The sequence below is a fragment of the Chrysemys picta genome, chromosome 10 (assembly GCF_011386835.1).
Source record: "Chrysemys picta bellii isolate R12L10 chromosome 10, ASM1138683v2, whole genome shotgun sequence".
Lineage (NCBI taxonomy): Eukaryota > Metazoa > Chordata > Testudines > Emydidae > Chrysemys > Chrysemys picta.
The window spans coordinates 59,950,914-59,977,647 of record NC_088800.1 but is presented as its reverse complement, the minus strand read 5'-3'; the positions used below and the strand labels follow the sequence as shown (position 1 = coordinate 59,977,647).

The 26,734-nt window shown below is 39.5% G+C and overlaps 1 protein-coding gene across 33 annotated transcripts in view; it reads right to left on the bottom strand.

Annotated features, from left to right (window-relative positions):
• The window catches only part of RBFOX1 (RNA binding fox-1 homolog 1), a 2,478,424-nt gene that overhangs the window by 1,249,410 nt on the left and 1,202,280 nt on the right, over positions 1-26,734 (bottom strand). The window lies entirely within an intron of this gene.

Here is a 26,734-nt window from a genome sequence, read left to right as displayed (position 1 = left end):
ACCACATAACCTGTAGACAAACAGCATCGGGCACCTGTGATCAAGGGTAAGGTGTGTATTGTGCTACTCATTCTCTGTTGCACATCTGCAGGGGTGACAGAGATAAAAGCAGGCCTCTAGGGAGTAAAGTGTTTTGTATGTTGTACACACACACTCTAGTAGTTCAGCCTCACCACAGAGGCTTGGTTCCTATAGTTTTATCATTAAAGATTTTAGTCACTAAACTGTGGTGGTAATTATCACATAAATTAACAGAGAGGGAGAAGCAGAATGCAAGGCAAAATCTCACCTCAGGTAACAAAGTACAGGACTTAATTGTCTTGTAATATTTTCAAGCCTGACACCAATGATGAACCAACTCTCCTCTGGAATATCACTTACACTACAGAGAAAATGCCTGCTAGTCAGTACCATTTACCTCCTGGTATCCCACTTTTATCTGCTAACCTATCACAATTCTGAAAATGTATTTTCAGATGTTGGTGATTAGCGCAGCAAGGGAAGCAGCAGAGTGAGAATTATTTTTTCAGATAAAGGTGTCAGCTTTTGAGCAGTGTAGTTGGAGGAAAAGCAAAGGAGAACTAATTAGTTTTGATATTACTGCAGACCACAAAACACTTCTTTTTGCTTCTGTATTTTTTTTAAATGAGGGTAATGCACTTTAAATTAGTTCTGACCCCACATAAGTCTGCATTGCCTCATTGCTCTTCCTGGATTTCAAACACGGGGAAATTTGAATTTCCAAAAGACTCCAATTCTTTTCCCACTTTTGTCTTTATGTCTTCTATGCTCCCTCTCCTTCTGCATTATCACACCATTCTCTTCATTCAAATCCTTTCTTAAAGCCAGCTTCTTCTACCCAACCAGTCAAAGTTTATCCCTAGACAAGAGAGTATCAATAACATTTTAGTTTCATATTGTCTTGGGGCTGAGACAAATTTTAGAAAATGTAAAAATTCAGATTTTTTGTGGTGGGGAGTGGAAAAGGGAAGTTATATTTAAGTTTTGGTTTTTTTGTTCTTCTCCACCCCCTGCAGGTACTGGTCTAACTGAATAGTGAAAATTAATTAAATCAATAATAAAAGGAAACAAAAATGTAAAACCCATGCATTAAGCATTTATTTTCTGGGTGTTTATTTTGCTTTTCTTTCCCTGTACCATAGCCAAGGATTTTGTGATTATGTAATAAGGGGGTATTATACTGCATAGACAAACGATGGCAGTTTCTAACGTTGCCCATTAAACATAACTTTGGCATTTGTGGACTTTTAAATGTTTAACTTTATTTATGTTTTTGTGGGGGGAAGGGTTGTTTTTGTATGTAATAGATAGCAAATGCACATATGCTCCTTTTTATTCTGAGTGCATTTAAGATCACACTTTGCAGACATCAAGTTCAGTATTTTTACTTGTGTCTTTGATTTTATAAATTTTTCATCACCACCTAAAAATTGCTTTTAATGTCAAAACTGTACTCAGGCTGTTTCCTTCATGATAGCTTTTGTTAGGATCAGGAACTGACAACCTTTGTCCTCACAAGTGAGGTGAAGTTGGGGTTACAATACACTTAAACACAAAACACCAGCCTTTCAATCTAAAAATAGTCAATTGAGTGGAAGAAGATAAACCACCAGGCTTCCCAATAGATTCCACTCTTCACGCTGATTCTGCAGTTGTAATGTGAATAAGTGGCCACATCTCATTTCTATGGTAGGCCACACTATAAAACTCATCCCATATAATTTAATACGACTAGAATGTTCCATTTAATAGATGCTCAAGGCTGAATCTGTTTGAACAATGAATTGCTTACGTTCAGTATCTTAGAAAGTGATCACTTAAATCAGTTTTGATCACTTGTTCTGAACCTCAGCCTTGTTACCATCTGTACATCATAGTACCAGCAGTTAGTGCAAGCACCACCTATGAAATTCCTCTGATTACAATATTATACTTTCCTCTTTTTAAACAGCCACACATTTCACTGATTGAAATTTAACTTGTATTCCTGGGGGGAATCCCCAACCCCAATTTCGGGCAAAGGAATGATGCCATTGACTTTGGGGTGTATGGATTAGGGCCCTATTGACTCAATATTTTATAGGCCGGTTGATATTCATGAGGAGTGAGGCCCAAATTGTCAACTAGAACCACTTCCTTCTTTGTAATACAAGCTGTGCCTGCACTTTGAAACACTAAGATGCATACATGCCTATGGAAAAACTGCATGAGCTGATCATACTAGTTCTGATTTCTTTCAGTAATGGGGTGGGATGTTGGTAGGGGAGAGGAAACATTATGAAATGTGTGATCCCACATAAACTATGTGCAAATAACATTAGTTTGTTTCTTGTACATTATTGTTTTTATACTCTGTGCTTTACTCCAAGTAAATCTTCTTAACTGTTGCTAATAATTCTTCAGAGCATCAGTAGTTGTTTCCAGATGCTTGCTCACTTTCTAGGGACATTCAATCTCTTTGACGTAATTGTCGATAGATTTGGCAGCCTGATCCTACTCCGCCACTTATTTTGGGGGATCTTGTATAGATATCCTAGCACCATGGTCTCATGTTTTTAAAATATTTGTACTGTCCCCCATTGATAAATTGACAGAGTATTACATGCCCATTCATAAAAATATTGCTTCGGTAACATGCAACTATTGCTATTAGCAGTTATACAGCCCATATTGGGCCTCTAGCTCTTGTAATCTGAGGTCTAATCACCTGCACAACCCTTATTTTTGCATTAGTATCTATTTACTATAATAAATGAAGGTTCATAATAAATAAACAATAAAATAATAATGATTGCTGTCTTTAACCTGTAAGGCCCTCAATAGTTTGAGACCTGATTACCTAAAGGACTGTCTCCATCAGCTGGGCAAACTATGCTGTTGAGATCAATAGAAGCAATTGATCTCGTGGGGACTGGGCATAGGGGGAGTTTATATGATGGTCCTCAATGGAATGGGCTTCCCCTCAAGGTCAAACAGAGTCCACAGTTCTTAACCATCTATGACAAAGGCCATCATTTCTTACAAGTATTAGAAGCTCAACACCTATTAAAGTCAATTGTAATCTTTCCATTGCCTTTGTGGGTACTGGATTGGGCCCCTAAGTTGGGCACGCCAGCTTCCCTTCTCCTCCTTCTTCCCCTATCTCACATTTATTTATTTTGTGTATTTCACAGCACTTTATTCATGGTCAGTTTCACTGTTTTCTTGATGGCTCACACCCTTCCCCAGGCTCTGAAAGATGATGTTGACAAGCGACAGCAGAACAGAAACTGATACTGAAGAGGCAAGAGTTTGCAGTACTGAGAGAAAGGGGAGCATAAAGAAATAAAGAGCATGTTTTCTGTTGTTTTCAGGGCTGCTCAAAGAGACCCTCTAAACATCAATGGGGAAGGAGCTAAATCTTTATAACATTTTTTCAAGAGAATTTCATTTCAACACATGCTATTTAAAGGTGGCTCTAGCAAAAAATGCCTTGGAAAAAAAAAGATCAGTAGTAGTTATCCTTCTGATTTTATTCTGCTGAATTAAAGCTTTATGAGCTAAAACTGTCACTAGTATCTCCCACAGGAGACCCTCCTCGATTTGTGTAGTTCTCCTTGAGCAAGGGTCACACACAAACATTGCATAAGCTATGTGAATTTTCCAGTTTATTCCATGCAGTGCATATGGCAGTCATGTCATGACAAAATTATTATAAAAGAATGCAAGATTCAGACAAAGAAAGGTTTAGTTTGTTTGTTTTAAATTCTATTTCAAATCCTGATCTTCTAATTCTGCCTGAAATTAGTCAAAATTAAGGCCTTATCTCTCTTCAAAGTTGCACTGGTTTGATTTTAAACCAGTTTAACTAAACAGATGCAAAGCCCTGCTTGGACACTCTTAATTTAATGGAAACCTGATTTATACAGAATTAAGACAGTTTTAAATCAAATTAAGAGTGTCCACACAAGATTTTAAACTGGTTACATAAATCAGTTTTTAAACCAGTGTAAAAGGTAAACACATGCATGTATGAATATAGACAAGGCCTAAGAATATTTCTGATGCACAAGAGCTATCCTAAATAAGAAGACACTATGGAAATGGATGGACATATCAACACACATTTAATTATCACAAAGCAAATGTTAGCAATCCAGAAAATAATTAGAGACTACCCTTGATAACACAAATTACTCTGTAACCCAACAGCCCCATTAAAGTGACAAGAAATAAACCTGCTCCTATTTATCTCATAACAAACCAAGGGAAAACGTACCGGTACCTATGGCTCTCAGCTACTGCTGAGGAAGTACTGGAGCAGACCACTGGTGGGAAATCCCTGGGAAAAAGATTCAGTTCATCCCAGACAAGCTCTGCACCAAAAAATTGATCCAATTATTATAGAGGGGAAAAACAATGATCTATAAAAAAGACACCAAGGAAAGACTCTTATGGAGAATAGAACTGCTGCTCTGCTCAGCAGCAGGGCCGGCTCCAGGCACCAGCCGAGCAAGCTCGTGCTTGGGGCAGCAGATTCTAAGGGGTGGCATTCCCTCAAATCCGTTTTTTTTTTTTTTTTTTTTTGCTTCGCTGCTTCGGCCGCCCCACAGGTTTTTTTCTTTTTGGTTTGCTGCTCCGGCCGCCCTGTAGGGGGCGGCAGCGCGGAGGAGGGGAGCGCCCTGCTGGGAGCGGGCTGCAAACTCCGTCTGCCCCAGCTGGTGCCAGGTCTGTAGCAAGCCCAGCAGGGCAGCCCACGTCCTTCCCTGCCCGCGGACCGGAGCGGCGCGGAGCCCTCCCAGCAGGCAGCGTGGCGGAAGGGGCCGCGTGGCAAGCGCCCCACTGAAGGAAGTCCTGGCTGCCCCCCTACTCTCTCTCCCCCTGCTCCCTCCCCTGCTCCACCTTCCCCCCACTACCCGGGGCACGTCTGCAGCGCTGGGAGTCCCCTGCAGGTGTTTTGTTGTTGTTGCTGCTTGGGGCCGCAAAAAAGCTAGAGCCGGCCCTGCTCAACAGAGGCAATAAATTGGGAGTCATACAGTATAATATGGCAGCAGGAGAAGCTGACAACAGACATCTAAACAAATAAAGCAGGGGTGGAACCACATGCGGCTCTTCAGAAGTTAATATGCGGCTCCTTGTATAGGCACTGACTCCGTGGCTGGAGCTACAAGCACTAACTTTCCAATGTGCCGGGGGGGTGCTCACTGTTCAAATCCTGGCTCTGCCATAGGCCCTTCCTCACTCCACCCCTTCCTGCCCCCTCCCCTGAGCCTGCCATGCCCTCGATCCTCTCCCCTACTCCCCAGATCCTCCTGCAACTCACAAAACAGCTGATCGGTCGGTGCAGGGAGGGAGGGGGAGGTGCTGATTGGCAGGGCTGCCAGTGGGTGGGAGGCGCTGGGAGTGGGGTGGGGGAGCTGATGGAGAGCTGCTGACATATTACTGTGGGTCTTTGGCAATGTACATTGGTAAATTCTGGCTCCTTCTCAGGCTCAGGTTGGCCACCCCTGAAATAAAGGATTGCAGAGCAGCTCTTGGTAGCTCTCTTTAATCTTTAAAAAGAGACAAAATAACTCATGAATGACTGACCAAAGCAGAGAATGGCTATGCATGAGAAAGACAAGGTGAGTGAGATAGTATCTTTTATTATACATAATATAAATAATATTATATAAATATAATATAAATAAAAGGTATTACCTCACCTGTCTTGTCTCTCTAATACCCTGGGACTGACACACCTACAATTACACTATCTGTATGGTCACTTTGGTCTAAATTCTTCCTAGAGACACATCTATTGGGAATATGCCAAAGATCTGGAATGTGTGTGTGTAAAAGGTTCTTGAAAATAACTGAAAGCATATCTATAACAACTTAGCAAAGTTCTCACTTAAATTCCTGGCTTTTCCCCAACTAGCTATGTATCTGTGAAGAAATTGGATGTAGGTGACCATATGGGCACTGCAGTTATAAAATGTGTTTCTCATACACATTGACAAGACTGAGGTAATGTTACTTAACTATCTATGGCAACATTCAAAAGTTGGTAAAGGCAAGCACTATGTGGAAGAGAGAACCATGTGTGTCAAAGATGCTCATCTCTTCTTTGGAAATAAAAATTTTGCTTGTCAGAAATTTGATAGCTACATAGATGACAGAAGAATTTTCTGTTGAATTTTCTGCCTCGGGTAATGAATTTGGAAAGCAGTAAATTGTATATAAATACTGTAATGCAGGGGTTGGCAACCTTTCATAAGTGGTGTGCCGAGTCTTCATTTATTCACTCTAATTTAAGGTTTTGCGTGCCAGTAATACATTTTAACGTTTTTAGAAGGTCTCTTTCTATAAGTCTATGATATATAACTAAACTATTGTATGTAGAGTAAGTAAGGCTTTTGAAATGTTTAAGAAGCTTCATTTAAAATTAAATTAAAATGCAGAGCCCCCCGGACCGGTGGCCAGGACCTGGGCAGTGTGAGTGCCACTGAAAATCAGCTCACGTGCCACCTTCGGCACACATGCCATAGGTTGCCTACCCCTGCTGTAATGTCAATTTGCACATTACTAATGAATATGTATTTCCTTGCTTACCCTAAAGTTCCCCACCATCAAATCCTTCCAGTTTCTTGCTCCTCCTTACTGGAAAATCAGTACATTTTCCCTGTCAAATCCATAATTTCCCCTTCTATCTCCCCTTCCCCAAATCCTCTAGAGCATCACACGATTCCCCCACGATCTGGCTTCTCCCAGAGTTTCCCCCACTCTTCAAGTTCCACCTTCCTACCATCCTGCCTGCTTTTTCCTCTGAATTTCCTGGTTCCCTTCCAATATTCTCCTTTTTTCCCCACTTCAAGTTTCTCCATACAGGCATCCTACCTCCCTCTATCTCCCAGAGTATAGTCCCCCAACATTCCTGCAGCCTGAGAGACCAATGTTTCACAACCTTTTCAGTTTGGTTATATGAGGTTAAAAATATTCATAACCTCCCTAATATGTGGAATATAAGTAAAAGTAAAACATGTATCAATGATAACAATGCTAAATATATATAATTTATTAAGCACCAGTAACACTAAGCACACACTATATACAGTGAAATAGCCTAAATTAGCCTATGCCATAACCCTGTTCACTATAGTAAGTATCCCATAACATCTTGCGTTTACTGAAGCAAGCATTTGGCATAAACAGATAGGAAACTTGTCAAAATCAAGATACATTTGTTCTATGATTTAGTACAAGCGAGGGAAGTACCTTCACGGACCAGTACCTGGAATGCTAGTATAGAAAACAAAGATAAGGAAGGCACAGAACAAGTTAGGGAACTGGGACAAAATGATGAGTTGGATTTTAGTGATGTGTAAAAGACATGTGTAAACTTGTAAAATAATCATATAAGTAATAGCAGCTGAAATGTGTAACTTTGGGAACGTACCTTCTGGGTAAAGTGAATGTAACTGTGATCAAGACCCTAGGCATTAGCTAAGAATTGACAAAGTCATAGATGGAAGCCAAATCAGCTCACCCTTATGTTAGTTTTGTTCAAAACAGGTAAACCTCTACCCTGATAGAATGCTGTCCTCGGGAGCCAAAAAATCTTACCGCGTTATAGGTGAAACCGCGTTATATCGAACTTACTTTGATCTGCCAGAGTGCGCAGCCTTCCCACCCCCCCACCCCCGGAGCACTGCTTTACCGCATTATATCCGAAATCGTGTTATATCGGGTCGCGTTATATCAGGGTAGAGGTGTTTTAGTCTTATAAGAATGTGTTTAGATACTATGAAATTCTTGTATGTTGCTACATGCATTAATCTCACTTGTAATGTCCGTATTCCATGCTATAAGGAAATATATACGTTTTGCTTTAGAAGTTTGAAAATGTTTGCTCTGAACTTGTGAACCCAGGCATGGGAATCATCCCACCCACTCAGGAAGTCTATCAAGATTCAAGGGGCCATTAAGGAACATCACAATACAAAGGATTGTTGAATGACCCTATCACACCTTGGAAATGTTACCTGAAAGGAAGCTCTTCTCATTGACCGGAAGGCCAAATGTAAAAGATAAAGCAGGGTCATGAGAAAATTCTTCATTTCTTTGCTATTTGAACTCTCATAGGGCCAGAGACACTAAATGAAGGCAGAGATCACCGGGGGTTATCCTCGGGTCCAGACGTAAAGACATTTTGAATTGACAGATCACTACATTTCTATCATCTTTAGAAACTATAAATGCTATCTCATTTATCTGTAAATATTTGCTTGATTTACTCTCTAAATAACTTTCTTTTTCCTAGTTAATAACCTTTTAGTTAATTTGTTGCAGGATTGGCTATAGGCATTATCTTTGGTGTGAGATCTAAAGTACTAATTCATCTGAGCTAAGTCTCTTGGAACTGTGAGCAACCTGAATATTTTGTGATTTTTGGTGAAAGTGACCATTTATCACTAAGTCTAGCAGGCCTGGGTGGCAAGATAGACTGGAAAGCTTAAGGGGACTATCTGTGACTCCATGGTGAGACTGTAATAGTGATCCATGAGTTCACATTTGTTATTGGGTTGGTGAAATCTGATTATAGAACAAGCCCCCAGTTTGGGGTGTCTTCCCTGTTTATGACAGTCTGCCCTGAGGTAGGCACTCATGGTCATGAGCCACTCAGACAGCGTGACAGTAATATTGCTGCACAAGGTGGCTTCTCGGAGAATGGTGTCACACAGAACCTTTTCCCTGTACTATATTATTACTGATTCAGAGCAATAAATGTCACTGGCATTGGTTATTTGGTCTCTTGAGTAAATTTTATAATGGTACAAAGTATGGTCAAGCAATTGACTATATAATTTATCAACACTCCCCTGCAGGTTGCAATCCACTGGCTGAGAAACAATGCTCTGGATGCAGTCTGTCAGATTATAGTCCTCCTATACTGTACTGGAAAGGGCAAAGTATGGAGAAACTGCCTAGATCGCCTCTTGACAGCTCTCTGAATTCGGGAAAAATGAAATAGCTTCTTGGGAGCACAACAGGAAGCAACTGAAATCAGGAGCTTCCTAGTCAATTCTGGAGATTGAGTGGGTATATGTAACAGCATCCTTATTGACCAAAGAAAAAGAATATGGTCTTTAATGGAACTACACACACAAAAAAAGTTTTGCATTCCATAAATAGAGCATTCCTGCCAGTAGTAGGTCTGGCTAGGTACTAAATCAGTGAAATATATATATTTTTCTTTCCCCAGAATCAAAGATTATTTCTGCAAATGAGCTTCTTCGAATACTGAGAAATGTATAATGCATTTTGAAAGACAATAACGTTCTCAGTTTGAATAAACTGATATTGTGCTGTAAGGAAGTAACAATTAAATTATTTTAAAAACATTCCAACTACCAGTGGAGAAACTTCATTAGTTACTATTTTCAGAGAAGCTCTTGATCACATCTTAGAGACCAACTGCTAACAGCTGAGACATGTATGGCCAAGTTTCCTCCTCTGATCCAGGCTGCACCAATCCATGTAGGGTGTAATCTGCCTTGGTTTTTCACACCTAATTGTGGCTAACCTCACCAGGAATTGAAGACACAAAACAAAGGCAGAATATGCCATGAATTCACTAAGGTTAACCACTGTTTTGTATGCAAAATGAGTGCAGAATATATAATTGCAGAATTTTTATTTCCAGAGGAGGGAGTAAGGGTCTTTATGCCAAACAGGAATCCAAACTCCCTGCCCACAATCCATAATCCCCTTCTACTCCATGTATACCATTCCTCATTAATTAAAAATCTACAATATTGACTAAATACAAAAAAACTTTTCCCATAATCTCTCATAAGAACATAGGAACGGCCATACGGGTCAGACCAAAGGTCTATCCAGCCCAGTATCCTGTCTACCGACAGTGGCCAATTCCAGGTGCCCCAGAGGGAGTGAACCTAACAGGTAATGATCAAGTGATCTCTCTCCTATCATTTCCCTTGGTGTGTACATAGGCAATGAATCCATGAGGTTTGTGGGGGTCTGTTCAACCATCTTTTCTTTTTTTAAGTTTCTCCATAATTGGAGGGGTGGGATGTGGGTAGGGCTGACATTGTGATAACAGTTGCAGTGATGCCCAGAGTTACTACAGACACTTTTATTTCTTCCAAGATAGAAACTGGTTCAAAGAAGTTGACGCCCAAATACTGCACGTGACAGCTGCAGAAACAGAACCCAGATGGTTTCACTGGAAAGATGGCACTACTGTTGCTAAGTCTGCCACATCAATCATGGAAATTCCTTTGCCAGCTGTCACAGCTGCCCCAGGATTACCAATAGGGAGAGTAGTCAAAATGTTACCTGTCCAAGAGGAGCTGAGCTCTTGGTCTCTCCAGAGCTAAGCAACATTAGTAAAAAGTTAAAGAGGCTTTCAGTGAGTGGTAACAGCTTGTCCAGGGAAGTATTTAATTCTGTATTTTCTTACAGTAGCAAACACGAAACACTTATGAACCCCAACACCGTATGTATTCTTCCTGCATTGGCCCTTCCACAAGCTCCCTTCCTCAGCCATAAAAGCAAAACTAGAATTTACTAGAGAAAAGAACGGAACAATTGAAGTGAAGTAATAGCAACCAGCACCACATGAAGTGAGGAACATTTCACCCCCTGTGCTGGATGAAAAGGCAGTACTTAAAATTATTACAAAATCATATAGCCATCCGAGCAGCTTTTATACTTCACAATAACCAAACCAGGACATGGGCAGTCTTCTCTAGTGGTTGCAGAGGAAGTTGGGAGCGAGGCTGGGTCTGGATACCATGAGACCAAAACCTGAGACAGGCCAGAGGGCAGACTGAGAATCAGGTGTTAGCAGAAAGGCAGGGTCAGGTTACTAGCATATCGGAGTCTAAGGAAGGACAAAGGCCAGACCAGGAGTCGGGGTGATGAAGCAGGCGGGTCAGGCTTATTAACTTGCCAGAAGCAAGCAGCGGAAGCAGGCAGTGTAGGGGAGGCAGTCCTAGGAAGGTACAAACCAAGTTGCATGGATGATTTCCTGGTCCTCCTCTTGAATTAAATTTCAGGGTTTTGCCAGTCAGATCCCTAGTGAGGAGGGCTTTAAATTAAGTTCACCGGGGGATGGTGACCTAAGCCCTGAGGTAAACGGGGAAGTTGGATACAGGGAGGAAACACAAGAAGAAGGGTGCAACAGGGGATGCCTCCTGATTCATACTGAGAAAGTAGGGCAATCGGCTAGTTATCTTAGGTGCCTGTACACAAATGCAAGAAGCCTGTGAAACAAACAGGAAGAATTGGAAGTCCTGGCACAGTCAAGGAACTATGATGTGATTGGAATAACAGAGAGTTGTTGGGGAACTCACATGACTGGAGCACTGTTATGGATGGGTATAAACTGTTCAGGAAGGGGAGGCGGGGGGGGAGAAAAGGTGGACGAGTTTCACTGTATGTAAGAGAGTAGTATGATTGCTCAGAGCTCCAGTATGAAACTGGAGAAAAGCCTGTTAAGTGACTTTGGGTTAAGTTTAGAGGCAAGAGCAACAAGTGTGATGACATGGTGGGCGTCTGCTGTAGACCACCGGATCAGGAGGATGAGGTAATGAGGCTTTCTTCAGACAACTAACAGAAGTTTCCAGATCACAGGCCCTGGTTCTCATGGGGGATTTCAATCACCCTGACATCTGCTGGGAGAGCAATACAGCAATGCACAAACAATCCAAGAAGATTTTGGAGAGTGTTGGGGACAACTTCCTGGTGCAAGGGCTGGAGGAACCAACTAGGGATGATTGGAAAAAGGCAAATATAGTGCCCATCTTTAAAAAAAGGAAGAAGGAGAATCCGGGGAACTACAGCCTCACCTCAGTCGCTGCAAAAATCATGGAGCAGGTCCTCAAGGAATCCATTTTGAAGCACTTGGAGGAGAGGAAGGTGTTCAAGAACAGTCAACATGGATTCACCAAGGGCAAGTCACACCTGACCAACCTGATTGCCTTCTATGATGAGATAACTGGCTCTGTGGATATGGGGAAAGCAGTGGACCTGATATATCTTGACGTTAGCAAAGTTTTGGATACGGTCTCCCACAGTATTCTTCCCAGCAAGTTAAAAAAGTCTGGACTGGATGAATGGATTATAAGGTAGACAGAAAGCTGGCTAGATCATCGGGCTCAACGGGTAGTGATCAATGACTCAATGTGTAATTGACAGCCAGTATCAAGCGGAGTTTGGGCCTGGTTTTGTTCCACATTTTCATTAATGATCTGGACGATGGGATAGATTGCACCCTCAGCAAAGTTCGCAAATGACACTAAGCTGGGAGGAGAGGTAGATACACTGGAGTGTAGGGATAGAGTCCAGAGTGACCTAGACAAATTGGAGGATTAGGCCAAAAGAAATCTGATGAAATTCAACAAAGAAAAGTGCAGAGTCCTGCACTTAGGACGGAAGAATCCCATGCACCGCTACAGGCTGGGGACCGACTGGCTAAGGACCTGCAGAAAAGGACCTGGGGATTACAGTGGACAAGAAGCTGGATATGAGTTAACAGTGTGTCCTTGTGGCCAAGAAGGCTAAGGGCATACTGGGCTGCATTAGTAGGAGCATTGCCAGCAGATCGAGGGAAGTGATTATTCCCCTCTATTCAGTACTACTGAGGCCACATCTGGAGCACTGTGTCCAATTTTGGTCCCCCACTACAGAAAGGATGTGGACAAATTGGAGAGAGTCCAGCAGAGGGCAACAAAAGTGATTAGGGGGCTGTGGCACATGACTTATGAAGTGAGGCTGAGGGAACTGGGCTTATTTAGTCTGCAGAAAAGAAGAGTTAGGGGGGATTTGATAGCAGCTTTCAACTACCTGAAGGGGGTTCCAAAGAGGATGGAGCTAGGCTGTTCTCAGTAGTGGCAGATGACAGAACAAGAAGCAATGGTCTCAAGTTGCAGTGGGGGAGGTCTAGGTTGGATATTAGGAAACACTATTTCACTAGGAGGGTGGAAGTGTCCTATCTCATCAAAACTATCCTGTTTAAAAACTGATATCAGTGGAAATACCAGATGTCTGGAGATAGAGAACACTGGTGCCTGTTTGGTTATATCTTTATTTATTTGTCTTATAGTAGTGCCAAGAGGCCAGAGCCCCATCGTATTAGGCTCTGTACAAACATAATGAAAGGACAATCCCTGCCTTGAAGGATTTACAATCTAGCGCATAAGTTTTCAAATTGGGGGCAGGCCCCCATGGGGAGGTGTGGACTATATTCTGTGGAGGTGGAAAGGATGAGAAGCTTTAGGAAAAAATAACTTACTGCGTGCATTTTACCTACAGCAATGAATAACCAGGAATGTTAATTCCTCCTGATATATCAGGTCCTCAGACGGCACTGTGCATTTTGATGGATTTCTGTTAAGCATGAATAGTATTATACAAAGTTGTTGCCATCTGTACATTAATCAGTTTGCTATGATGCGGTGTGCACATTGAATTGTAAGCATTGACCACAATCGCAGTTTTGCTGCTCCCATCACACTAGTAACAAGTGCGATACCAGTAAGCTGTAGCTCACTTAAAATTTACATTACTATACAGTAGAAATCCATTTATCCAAGCCTACATTATCCAGCTCTCCATATTAACCAAATCGGGGCTGACAGCCTGAGCCTTGCCACCCAGGCTCTGTTTGAATCAATGCCTTACTGTTTTTAATATTTAGTGAGAATTGTATGTTGATGTTTTGTGTGTTGGGGGGGGTGGGGCAATCAAATAAGTTTGAGAACAACTGATCTAGCAGACCAAACATGTTTAATTTCTAATTCCAACTCTCTCTCTGACTGCGTGGCAAGTCATGAAGCCTCTCTGTCTCTTTCTTAACCAGTTGAAAATCAGAAAATACTTGCTTAACTGCATCATAGGCATATTAAGACTTCCAATGACTCCAATAGGCTTTGAATCAAGTCCTAATGAGCTTATATTTGCATAGCACTTTTGAAGAAGTAAAGGTGCTATACAAGTCCTAAGCATTATTTTATTTTCAGTTGTTATCAGTTAGGAACATTATTTATTCATTAAAGTTTAAAAAACAGATACAAGAGAATACCAATCAGTCCATTACGAAATTCAGCCTGTTGGTGCTATTTTGTACAGAAATGCCATTGTTTTTAAGCTGCAACGAACTTTTATTCAATGTGACTAACGTATTATAAATAGCAATCAATTTGTTAAAGATTGATGCTAAAATACAGTCTCATGAACTACAGATTTTGAGGATTATTTTAATAGTTCAGCAGCTTTAGTACATAAAGCATACAATGCAAAAATAAAACCCCACTTATTCAACTGAATTGTGTGATGTCAAGAAATCACAACTCCTGACATCAAAAGGTTAAATGCATCCAAACTGTGATTGAAAACTCTAGACATGTATGAGGAGTAATAATAAAAACTACTTGTTGTCAGGCAGTATAATCTTAATTCTACAATACAATGCTCAGCTGCTCTACTACTATCAAGTAATTGGAAACTGGATTCCTGCCATTTCAAAACTACTGTATTGTCTGATTCAAATTGTACAGAAAGGTACTTTCTCGGAGCTGATTTTCTTTATCAAAATGAATTAAGTAATTGCTCTTATATACTACAGACTAATCTCATACATATAAAGGTTTTTTTGAGGAATTTGCCAATTTGTCATGAATAAAATATGCTGTGCTAAACTTAGTGATGTGCTTCTTGAACACAAACATTATTCAAGCTCCCAGATATCTATCTTTAATTCATACAATTTAACTAACACAGGTATGAATCTTAGAGTATGTCAAAAATAGGAGTTAGGATTTGAGGAAAAAACATAACTGTAGTGTGTTTTTAGAAGCCCAAGAACAGGAGGGTTGATAATATGCATACACAGATGGATTCTGCTAGGAGAAAAACATAATTCCAGTATTTAATAAATATAGTGTTTGACTCCATTACTATATGTTAGATAGTATTTTCTGTCCATGAAAATGGAAACAGATGCTTTGGTTCATAGAGTCCAAGGCCAGAAGGGACCATTGTGATAATCTAGTCTGACCTCCTATATAACACAAGCCACAGAATGCCCCAAAAATATTTCCTAGACCATATCTTTTAGATAAACATCCAATCTTGACTTAAAAATTGCCAGTGATGGCGAATACACCATGACTCTCAGTAAATTGTTCCAATGGTTAATTACTTTCACTGTAAAAAATGTATAGCATATTTCCAGTTTGAATTTGTCTAACTTCAGCTTCTAGCTACAGGATTGTATTATACCTTTTTCTGATAGACTGAAGGAGTCGATTATTAAATATTTGATTCCCAGGTAGCTACTTATTGACTGTAATAAAGTCACCCCTTAACCTTTTCTTTGTTAAACTAAACAGACAGAGCTCCTTGAGTCTACCACTGTACGGCCGGTTATCTAATCCTTTAATCATTCTTGTGGCTCTTTTCTGAACCCTCTGCAATTTTTGCTGGTTATATTAATGTTATCTTTTTACAAGGTCATTGTCAATGAACCTTTTTATATTCCAGTTTCTAATGGAGCATTTTTTTAAATACCATATTTTATCTTTTTTTTATTTAATAAAGATATATACAGTATATATATTCTCAATAATGGAGAAAGTGGCTTAGGCCCCAATCCTTTTAGTCAGAGTCTTGTGCCCTCACCAAGCCCCACTGTGGTCTGTCTGCACAAGTTACAATCAATGATTGAGACCTAACTGACCATTATAGAAGAAACAGCGAAATTGAGTATGCAAAAGGAAATAATCTAAAAAGAAGAGACAATTTTCTGCTCGCTTCTTTCAGCTAGGGTTATTTTAGAATTTACTTGTAACAATAGTAGGTACAGTACTTCTTATCCCTGCTTTGGCATCCCCACATTTAAAATGGTTTCTCGAGTCATTACCCAGCAATTAGAGGAGATCTTCAAAAGATGGAAGGTTTTATTCAGAAGAATATATCAGACAAATTCTTGGGCATTCTGACCCTGGAAGCCCCAGATTCTAACCATTTGCTGGGATGACATAACTAAAGTAAATGGTTTATATTCACAATGTAAGGTTAAAGGAAGAAGAAAAAATCCACATCATGGAGAAACCAACAGATTGGATTCTGTGTGTCTGGGAAGAGGAGGGGAAAGTGAGCTCCTAGACTGCTGCATCATCCCTAGCCAGAAGCATACAGCTTGTAGGAAGATTTAATCGAGCCCATCCTATTGTGCAAGCTGACTAGTGTCCTTAAATCTCCTGTATTTAGTTGTGACACTTTGAGTACCTTTTCCAGAGGAAGAGTGTAGCTTGAAAGCCTGTTTCTCTCACCAACAGAATTTGGTCCAAGAAGTTGGTAAAGGATGTTATCTCATCCACCTTGTCTTTCTTAAATCCCACTGAGTTTGGCACCTCACAAAACTGGGCCCAGAGACAGTAATTCCTTCATGGACTTTGTATGCAGCACTCCTATCCTCTGAAAACTCAAAGACTCTGCAGAATAGGTTCACCTCTACAACTAGGCATATAGCAGGGAATTAGAACACTAAGGGGAACTGTATTCTAATGGCTGTGATGTTCTTAGAGCTGAAATTCTAATTAGCCATGCTACAGAGACATCTTCTGAAAGAGTTACCAATGCAATAATTATTTTGGGTAGACAAAATAATTTCTCTAGAGAAGTCGGATAAAGTCATTAAAAATCCAGTTTCAAAGTGGAAATCTTGAAGTAAAAAAATGTGAAGGACACACACAGAGCACGATCTGGAGTTGAATGAATATGAATGGTATATATTTTGATAATTATGGAAAGAGAAAGAGCTACTACATAAATATAATGTTTAAAGCCTACAAGAATAATTGGTTGGTGAATCTCAGCAATGAAAGCACTATTACTGTAAGATTACAGAAAAATAAAAAGCACGACACATCAAGTTCAAATATGTAAAAGAATCCTCAACAGTTTTTGAGGAAAAAAGACTATTTATCAGTCATAATGAAGGGAAGTATAAGCTACTAACAAAGTAATCTGCAAAGGTTAGCAGCACTCATGACTGCTGCAAAGACTTTATAGACTATTAAGAGAGTTTATTAGAGATAATCAGGAAATTATGGGTATGAAAAAGACTATCCGAATTTTCTGAATGTCATTTTTTGTTTTAATGTAAGGAACATGATACTGTTAGCACCAAAGCTGTAAGGAGCTTCAATTAAGTGGTTGATTACTTGGAGTAACTACAAAGCTATTATTTTCAGCCATTTTCTTTTTTTTTAAATGAAAATAGGTGACTATTCCCTAGATTTGGAAATATGCTGGTGTGGTGTTGGGTTTTTGTTGTTGTTATTGTTGTAAATGTAGTCTTTTTTTTTTACCGTAGGTAAATACCGAGAAGATAAATCATATAATATTTTATAGATGTGTTTCTGTAAAATTAAACAAAAAAACTATGGGAAGAATGATGACTGAATTAGTAAACTTACTAGCTGGATCAATTTATACAATAAAGCCCTGGGTGGTTTTTGATTTAATAATAGATTAGATTAAAAGTAGCATTTAAAAGATTTTTTTAAACAGTTTTGGGACTGAATAAATTAAATTTGCAGGAGGTTTTCTTAAGATACTGTGAAAGCTTTCTAACTTTGTGAAAATAAAACTTTTTAATTAAAATATATAGGAAGGTTATAAAGAGGCATTTGTGAGCCACTAGGAAAACTAAATATTCTAAGCAAGAGTGGAGGACAAACTGCCTAAACCTGTAGAAACGGTAAATGGTACACCCAGAAGGAGCATAATAAGCCAAACCCTATTTAACATGATGATTAATAAGCTTTTCACTTAGCACTTTTCATCCATAAGTTTCAAAAACACTTTACAAAGGTGAGTAAGCAGCATTATTTCTGTTTTCACAGGGTAAGTAAATTGAGGCAAAGAGAAATCTAGAGATATGCTCAGTGTTACACAGCAAGTCAGCATCAAAGCAGAGAACAGAAGAACTAGGCAATCCCAATGATTGTGTACCCATTTGATATATTGAATAGTAAATATTAATGGGCAGTAAACAACTGGTGAATAAGGACTGAGAAATAATGCTAGTATCACTGTACCAAGCAGAAACCCTCAGTCAAGCTGCATGGAATTGCATAACTTAGAAGCCTACAGTAATGGATCAGTATCTCTACAGCCTCTCTGAGACATTTCCAGTTTAATATAAGGAATAGGAAGTTGATTTATGCACAAAGCTTATCTGTGTAACAGTGGCAACAAACATGCACTAAAAATATTTCAGGCTACAACTGAGGAGCAGATATAGCCTGAGCATAACACTCATGATATACAGAGTTTAATTAGGAATGTTTCTGATTATGGCTGTCTGGCTTCTGGATCTACTACTTGAATTCTTTTTAAGTGTTTCACTTTTGAGGTGACATGGGACCTGAAAAGCAGTGGAAGCTTAATTCATTACTTTTTAATGCCCCTCAATTCAAAACATTCAATAGAGCAGTGGGTGGCATATCTGAACGAAAATTCAACATATCTAGATTTATTTGCTAATAGATATGGCTTACTTATTATTCAGAGAACCTCTCTGTTTATAATTATTATAAAGTCAGAGTGTCGGAGAAATAAACAAATAAGGTAAACAAAAATCATGCGCTAGTGGAATCCATCATAATCAGAGATAACCAGAACAGAGATTTGCATTTCTTTATGAATGGTGAAACCCACAGCTCTTCAGTAAAATGAAGACTTACCTGATCATTCTTAATAGTATATCTGGCTTTCCTGACCACTGGGGGATAAACTTCTACTACTAGGAAGAAGTCTGGAGTCCAGATCAGCCCTCCACTACCACTACCTTAAAAACCCCTGTTCCTTGCTTATTTCTAGTGCAAATTTGGGCAGCAGTGGAAAGGGAGAGAATGCATGAAGGGGGCTTCCTGTCCATAAGGGTGTTTCTGACCTTGGTTCTCCCTTATGAGTTTTCAGTTACGAAAACATCTTTAAATTAAAAAAAATAACTACCTCTCTCTTCCCCCTCCTATCACCACATTTTTTTCTGGCATTGTAAACCTTCTAGAAAGGAGAAAAAAATAATTTCCTTTCTCCCCAGGTAAGGGTACATAACTAGGTGTGCAAGATGGTTGCATCTCAGCTTGAGCTGTGAAGAGACAGCATCTAGAATGAATGAGAGTTTAATTTGTTTCTCTTGTTTTCCCAGCTCACAATGAAAAAGGTTGTCATATCTCATGGGGAAATATCCAAACAACTGGTTAATGAGAGCATATAGATTTCCATTGATTCAACAATGAACATAGGTAACTTCAATATTTCCAACCCCAAATGTTTAAGTCTCATGAGTCAGACCATCAAAATATCATGAGATTAAAAAGTAATAATATATTTTGTATTTTTTAAATTTGCCTTCTTATTTTTGAATCTTTAGGGTGCACTTTGCTCACGTTTTCAAGCTTTTCTCTACAACTATGATGACTAAAACTTACCCCTCCCCAAAATAAAGCAGAATTTTTTAGATAATCACCAGACTCTAGAAGCTAAAAAATTAAGTAAAACACCAAATCATGCAAGGCATACAATAAAATTGCAAGAGCTGGCAACACTAATTTAAATACCACATAACTGACATCCATAAACCACCTTCAACACTCTCATCAAAATATTAAGAGAGAATAGTATGATTACAGTCAGAGATTTAAAAGATCTATTAGATAAGTGAATCCATCCACCTGCAGATATTAAATTGATGCTACCCTTTGCCTGAGACTGAACAAACACTTCAGAAGTTAACAGACCTTTTAAAAAAATCTAGTAATTAGAAAAGTTTCTGAAGACAAAAATTCTTAGGCTGATGAAATATTTTAGCTAATTCCTTCTGCAAGTCATGAAACTATTCATATAACCATACACCAGACCCCAAACTGCAGAAAATAACTGATTTAATATTGTATTGAGAATAACGGAGCTTCCAGGAACTGTCATCTTTTAATTCCTTTTTATCAAAACACTGCTTCTGGTACCATGCCCTGTCTGTAACACAGGTGATTTACCAAAGAAACAGGAGTGTAACTGCACTGCACCTTTAAGTGGGAGGGGAGGGGGACTGTCCGACTTGCTGGGGGAGAGGGAATAGCGCCTTATGGTCAGGATGGGAAGTGAGGCTCAGATGCTGCTGCAAAAGGGGAAGTGGGTCAGTGAGGCGACGCTGACTCATCCCCAGAGACCGGAAGGGCTTGGGAGTTCAAAAGGGGCAAGCACAGCTGGAGAAGCCCCTTTCTCCCAGATGAAGTGCAGCAGTATACACCCTCCCTCCCCTTGAAGTGGCAAAATAGCAGGTTTGTTCAGGACCTGCTGTGGGTATAGCACTGGCCATTTCCTTCTTGGGCAGGGGGCGGAGGGAGCGGGGAAGGAATTTTTCCCTCTCTGCCAGATTGGCCGAGGTGGAGTGGAGGGTTTTCGCCTTCCCCACAGTGTTTTTCAGGGAGGGCTTTGTTATGGTGAGTAGGGAAGGGTGTTAGGCAATTATGGTGCAACTCATTATGTAAGTGTGGGGTGGATGTCCAGTGCAGGTACTCCATAGCAGTGGCATAGCTACCCTTGGATCTTTGGGTGGTCCGCAACTTTGGATGGACAGGCAATTACAGGGGGGCTAGGAGGCCAGGAGAGATGGGGGGCCTGCCTCCCCCCAACCCCAGCAGCCAGCCTTGTGGTGGCAATGGATGGACTGTCTGGCCAGAGGCTCCCCAGGAGTGCACCCAGCTGTGGGAGGAGACACTGCTCTCCAGCGTGCACAGCTCCCAGCTCCCATGCAGGTCCCACCACCCCATGCCAGCCCTGGCTAACCAGGCAGCTGGCCTACCTTTTTAGAAGATCTCCTCTACCGTCACTGGCTGCCCACTCACTCACCCTCTTCCCAGTTGCAGATTAGCCACTGGGCTAACCTGCGGCCCTGGAAAAATGGGTGCTCCCATGCCCCCATCCGTCTGCCCGCCCTGCTGGGGAGTGGGTTGGGAGTGCGGGGGTTTGCTCCATTCCACCTGCCCCACCAGCACTCCAAGCCACTATCCCCACTCCCTGGCTGGAGCGCCTGGTGGGCAGGCAGAGCTTGACAAGCACTGGGGCCAGAGAAGAGCAGGGGCTGGGTGGCGGGCTTTGATGCTAAGTGGGTGGGCCACAGCCCATCAAGGCCCACCTGTGGCTATCCCTCTGCTCAAGAGGGAAGGTATACAGTGACTAGATAAATGTCTTGATAAAGGACTGACAAAGGAGATGTTGATTAAAGGAGCAGAACCGGGGGGAGGGGAGGAAGGGGGCAGCCCTCTTTCTTATAGCCCACCTTAACCCTCGTTCATGGGGAGGGAGATGATAAGGTCCCAGCAATGGGTTGGCTGAGGGAGCTGGATGGAAAAAGAAAGGAGCTGGCAAAAGCCTTCAGGGTAGATATTAAATGAACATGGAATTACCTGCACTGTACAGTTTTATCTGCCAGGTAGTCCTAGACATCTAATAATAAAGTTGTGGCCTGATTAAAACCATATGAATGGTCTCCTGTCCTTCTTTCAGCATAGCCAATGATATATTATCAATACTGCATTCAAATTTTGTAACATTTAAAAAAAAAGAGCTGGCTGTTAGATTTCAAACCTATGTTAAATAATTGCCCCACATTCAATTTCAGGAGTAAAGTTGCACCCACAATACTGTAGAACTGGATGAAGTCCATCTTAAAATGAGGATGCCTGATTTCCTAATCACCCCATCTTTTATTGACTCCAGCTGGAATTCTGCATGCTAAACCTTTATGAAAAAAAATCAGGCTCAGAGCCTTTAGCTTATTTGATTTATATAATGCTGTTTGGTCATCTTTCAAACAATCAAAACATATAGTGCCTCTCTTGTTTTTTAAACCAAGGGCTGAACTGAATTTGGACTCTCAGAATTTCTGAGTTAGCATTCAGTTACAGAAAAGCAATATTGTGTTTAAAATCTTTTCCTTTTAGAATATTATTCCAATAAATATACACATATATGGTAGATTAAATTGTTTGTATCACATGCAAGGCTATTATCACGTCAGCCCTAAGTTCAACATTAAGGTTCAGCCACAGACCAACACATCTGATGTTCTCCAAAGTTCTCCAAAGTTTATAAACAACTTACACCTAGCTTTTCATGACAGGAAGAGGGATAAGCGAACATTAAATGGAAGTTTTCTAAATTTCCAGTTTAGGATGTGGTTATAACACTTGTCAGAGGGAGATCTCTATTGCTGACATTTTGGTTCTGAACACTTACTGAATTAGTAACTGATCTCCCAGCCATATTGACTGCTTGTTGAGGTAATTGTCATTTTGGCTGAATCTGCTAAATATATTGCTTGTAGGACAACAAAATGGACTTCTAAAATTTCTTGGGACTCTTTGGACTTCAATTTACAGAAAAAGAATCCTTATATATTCACACAAACTTGTTGATATAGGTTACGTTTGTTAGACTCTGTCTTGTCTGGCTGCTTTGTTCAGAACGTGTAGCTGCAGGCTAATAGCACTTTACTTTTCTTAAGCTTAGAGCTACTCACAAAGTGTTTTCTGCACTCAAGCCTTGACCACTGCCCTTGTGCTGAGAGAGAGCCCTTGTGCATGCCTCCTATCTTTAAACTAGTGTCTGTGGACATTGACAGGTATTCCTCATGGGAAGGGATTCAATTCTATGATTTCAATTATCTGGACATCTCTCTCTCTCTTGCTCACACCCTCCTGACATACTCTGGGCAAGTTGAGACCAAAAAAAACAAAAAAAAGTGTCAAGGGAAACTCTAGAACTGAGGTAAGGAGATAACACTGCCATCACATATATATTTGGGAAGAATGGTCCTTTTTTGCTTAGACATCCCTTTCCAATGAAGAACTTTTCATTCATTGTAGCTTAGGAAAGTGAAGGAATATCAGTTACAACTGGGCATAATTTATATCAATGTTATTTTAATCTAAGCATGTTGGATTCTTTGATTTCATCTGAAACAGCCTGGTGGACATATCCAATACACTTTAATTTGTTAAGATAGGATTTGTGGTTATTGTACTTTCATTTAAGTTTCTATTAGGTAATTATATAAAGAAAAAAAAACAGAGCATATCAGGAAAATTTCTGCAACTACTTGTAAACACCATTAATACTTCCTTTTTAAGGCCTCTTTCATCAGCCTGGACCAGTATCAAGCCCTCACCAGTATCTTTTCTATTGTCCATCAAGTCAGTGAAGCCGCTTAGCGTGAAACAGATAAAAGGAGAATAAAGTTGGTAGTTGCAGTTGTTAATATCAAGGAAACAGCACAAATATACAATTGTAACAGCAAATCCTAGTTTAAGTTGATTTACAATGCAGGAGGGAGGAGGGAACAAAAGAAACCCACACCATAATTATATAACTTATCCATGTATGTCAATGTTTAACTTTATTTTGTATTATTTATTATCACTATTATTACTATAAAATGTTCTCAAAATCTTATTCTCTCACTGGGTCCTAAAAGGTCAAAATGTATTTCTACCAAGATCAATGCTGGGAAGAAAGCATGCTTTATTTACATTCCCCTGATTCACACACAGTTTAATTTTAATATATTATTTTTGCTTTGGAATCCAAAACCATTTTGGTGACATAAAATAACAGTAACTTTGGCTTGCTTTCCCACCCAGCATATTTATTCATTAGGAGGAACTGCAAAATAATAAAGAATGTCTCACTGCTGGAGTCATTGACATGATTAGTCAAGTGTCACTTAAGGAGATATTTGAATCTCAAGTGATTGTGCATGTATGAGATTTGCTGAATATTTAGTGAAGGAAATATAACAAAAGTGAGCCATGTAAATATGAACACTGTTTGTGATAGGATTGTAAGATATTCATAGAACTCTAGGAGACAGCTGCTTTTCAAGTCAACAGGAACTCAGAAAGGTTTCTCTTTTTTCCCCCAGGTGCTAATATCGGCCTGATTGAATCTTGGAAACTTATAGTTCAATAACACAAACAAAATATGGATCTAACAAGGAGAGGCAGTGTTTTAAAGTAGATTTTAAAATGCCAGCTTATGCTGTGAAAGGGGAAAAGATATTTCAAACTACAGTATTGTAAAGAAAATGAGCATTTCACATTCATAGTTTGAAAACATCTAATTTGTTTTGCAGTTTAAATAAAAAGTGCTCAAAACTTAACTTGAAACTTCCAGAGCTGTACATTTATTTTAAACAAAACATTTTTAGTAAAGCATTCACGTATGGTTTAATTTAAAAAAATATGAGTTTAGAATATGAGTTGCAAATTCAGTGCAGCAGAAATAGCTTTACAGTAAAAATATATTGTGTTATTTCACAAACAAAAATGTTTGAAGCAATAAAAAATCATTTCTTCCATCATAATTCAATACAAATATTTTCTAAACTTGTGAATATCATGAATGTTAAATTCAATCCTTAGATTTCCTTATTTTCTACTTATCAATGTAATTATCTTTACTTCCACAAATTATTTTCCACACAAATAGCTAAAAAAAACCTGAATTCATAAACAAATGTCTAAGATTAGGTAGCAAATTTCAGATGAATAAGCAGCAGTTCTAAGGCACAAACATATTTAAATTAACATTGGCTTATAAATTCTTTCTGAAACTGAAACCGTCCAGTCTCTCAAACAAAGAAATGGTATTTTAATCTAGCTGAAATGTATTTAGGATATCTTATCAAAAGAGACAGTATTTTAAATGTTGTTTTCTACCACAGCAGTTGCCAGTAACGATGCCAGTTACAATGTCCATAATCATCCTTTGTTTTCCCATGCTTACTGCTTTCTGAAACATACATCTTTTAGGCTGGTATTTTCCATGGTTGGTTTCTGCCAGAGGCTGGTAGTTTTTATTTCCTTTTAATACAAAAGACTGAACCGTTTAAAACTGTTTCTGAATTATGGGAGAATGGGGAAAAATACATTTTTCCCACTGTTAGTTCTAACTACACTTCAATTTCCAAGCAAAAATTATTGGAGTTTGAAAACAGAAACTCAGTACAGACAACCCCCTACATAAGGATTATTGTACATACTTTCCTAGGCTTAGGGAAAAATTAAAATAAAGAGATTGGAAAAAAATCAATTGTTCTGGGAGCACCTGCTAGGATTTTAGCAGAGCTTAGTCAAGGCCCTAGTCTCTTTGTGCTCCAAGGTCCCAATCCTGCAAAAATACATGCACAAAACTTTACTACTGTGAGTAACCCACTGATTTTTATTGGAGTAGTCATGTAGCAAAGTAAAGCATGACTAAGGAAAAAATTCTGCAGATACTTAAGCACATATGTAGTTTTACTCACATCCGACGTCCTACTGAAGATGATAAGACTTCTCACGTGAGTAAAGTTATTCATATGTTTTAGCTGTGTTAGTCCTACACTATATGTTTTTCTCTGATAATTTTCATGAAAGAGTCTAAGACTGAGATTTTTCAAAGGTGTTTAGCGAATGTGTTCACCCACTTTACACTGATTTTAGGAAATTATGAGAATAGCCTAAATTTCCAACTGAAATACACACAGAAGAACATTTAAGAAAAACTGCATTAACATCAAAGACAGAAGAAACACTTACACTTTTGAGGTCATCTATTTTTTAATTTAAGTAGCTTCTGTAAAATTCTCCAAATTCTAACTCTAACATTAAAAGTAAAACATTTCTAGCTTTCTCTGTTGACACAAAGATCACCATGTAAATTAATGTACTATTACTCTGTTTAAACCAGCCTTTTACAAAATGGCCTCCTGCCAAACAGCAGCAGAAAAGAGGAAAAAGAGATCATATGAATGCTTTTTAAAAGTTGCACTTTAGAGCAATTTGACTTCCTTAGGTAAAAACTTAAGTCAGAGCACCATCATGCATCCTGGTGAAACCAGTCCTTAGGGGCCATTTTGGATGGAGTTCAGGCCCTTTGTGGAGAATACATCCTTTTTCATTCTAAGGGGAAAGGTGAAAACTGCTCACTTAGAAATCAACCTCCTGCTGGATGGAGCTACTAGGATGATAGCCCCAAAAGAGGCTGTTCACATCCATGCCCCCTTGAGGCTTAAATGGTCATTAATAAAGAGAGTAGTAATCAGTGGCTGAAAGGGGGTAAGAAGACAGATGAGGAGGTGGTCTTACAATGGTATAGAAGAATACCTAGGGGCTGTAGCCTGACCCTATAATGAATGCTAGTTGATAATCAACTAATGAAAGGAGTGTACCGAGGTTCTTGTTCCTGAATCAGACACAACAGAATCAAAATTTACAAGTTTAATATTGTGTATGGCAAGGGCACTTGCACGGCACAAAACACAACTGTAACCACCTTTATTAATACAATTAATAGAGACAAGAAAACTCCAAACCACATAAGCAAATAGCAATAATAGAGTATTGGAGAAATCTTAAAGGTTATTCCTTGCATAGCTTATGCTCATAGACTTATATACTCACACCCCTTTCTTGAAGATCTGGTAGTAAGAGACAACGAGACAAAGGATCACCACTGTCTATGGTATGTGAAATGGGTCTGATGGTCCAGATCTTCAATGCCTGATTATAGCACTAAAATATTGAAGGGAGAAGGGGTAGCTAGCGTCTTCATTCGGTTCCTTCTTATATAGGGCCTGGGAATCACCACGAATTTTCATATAAACACCCAG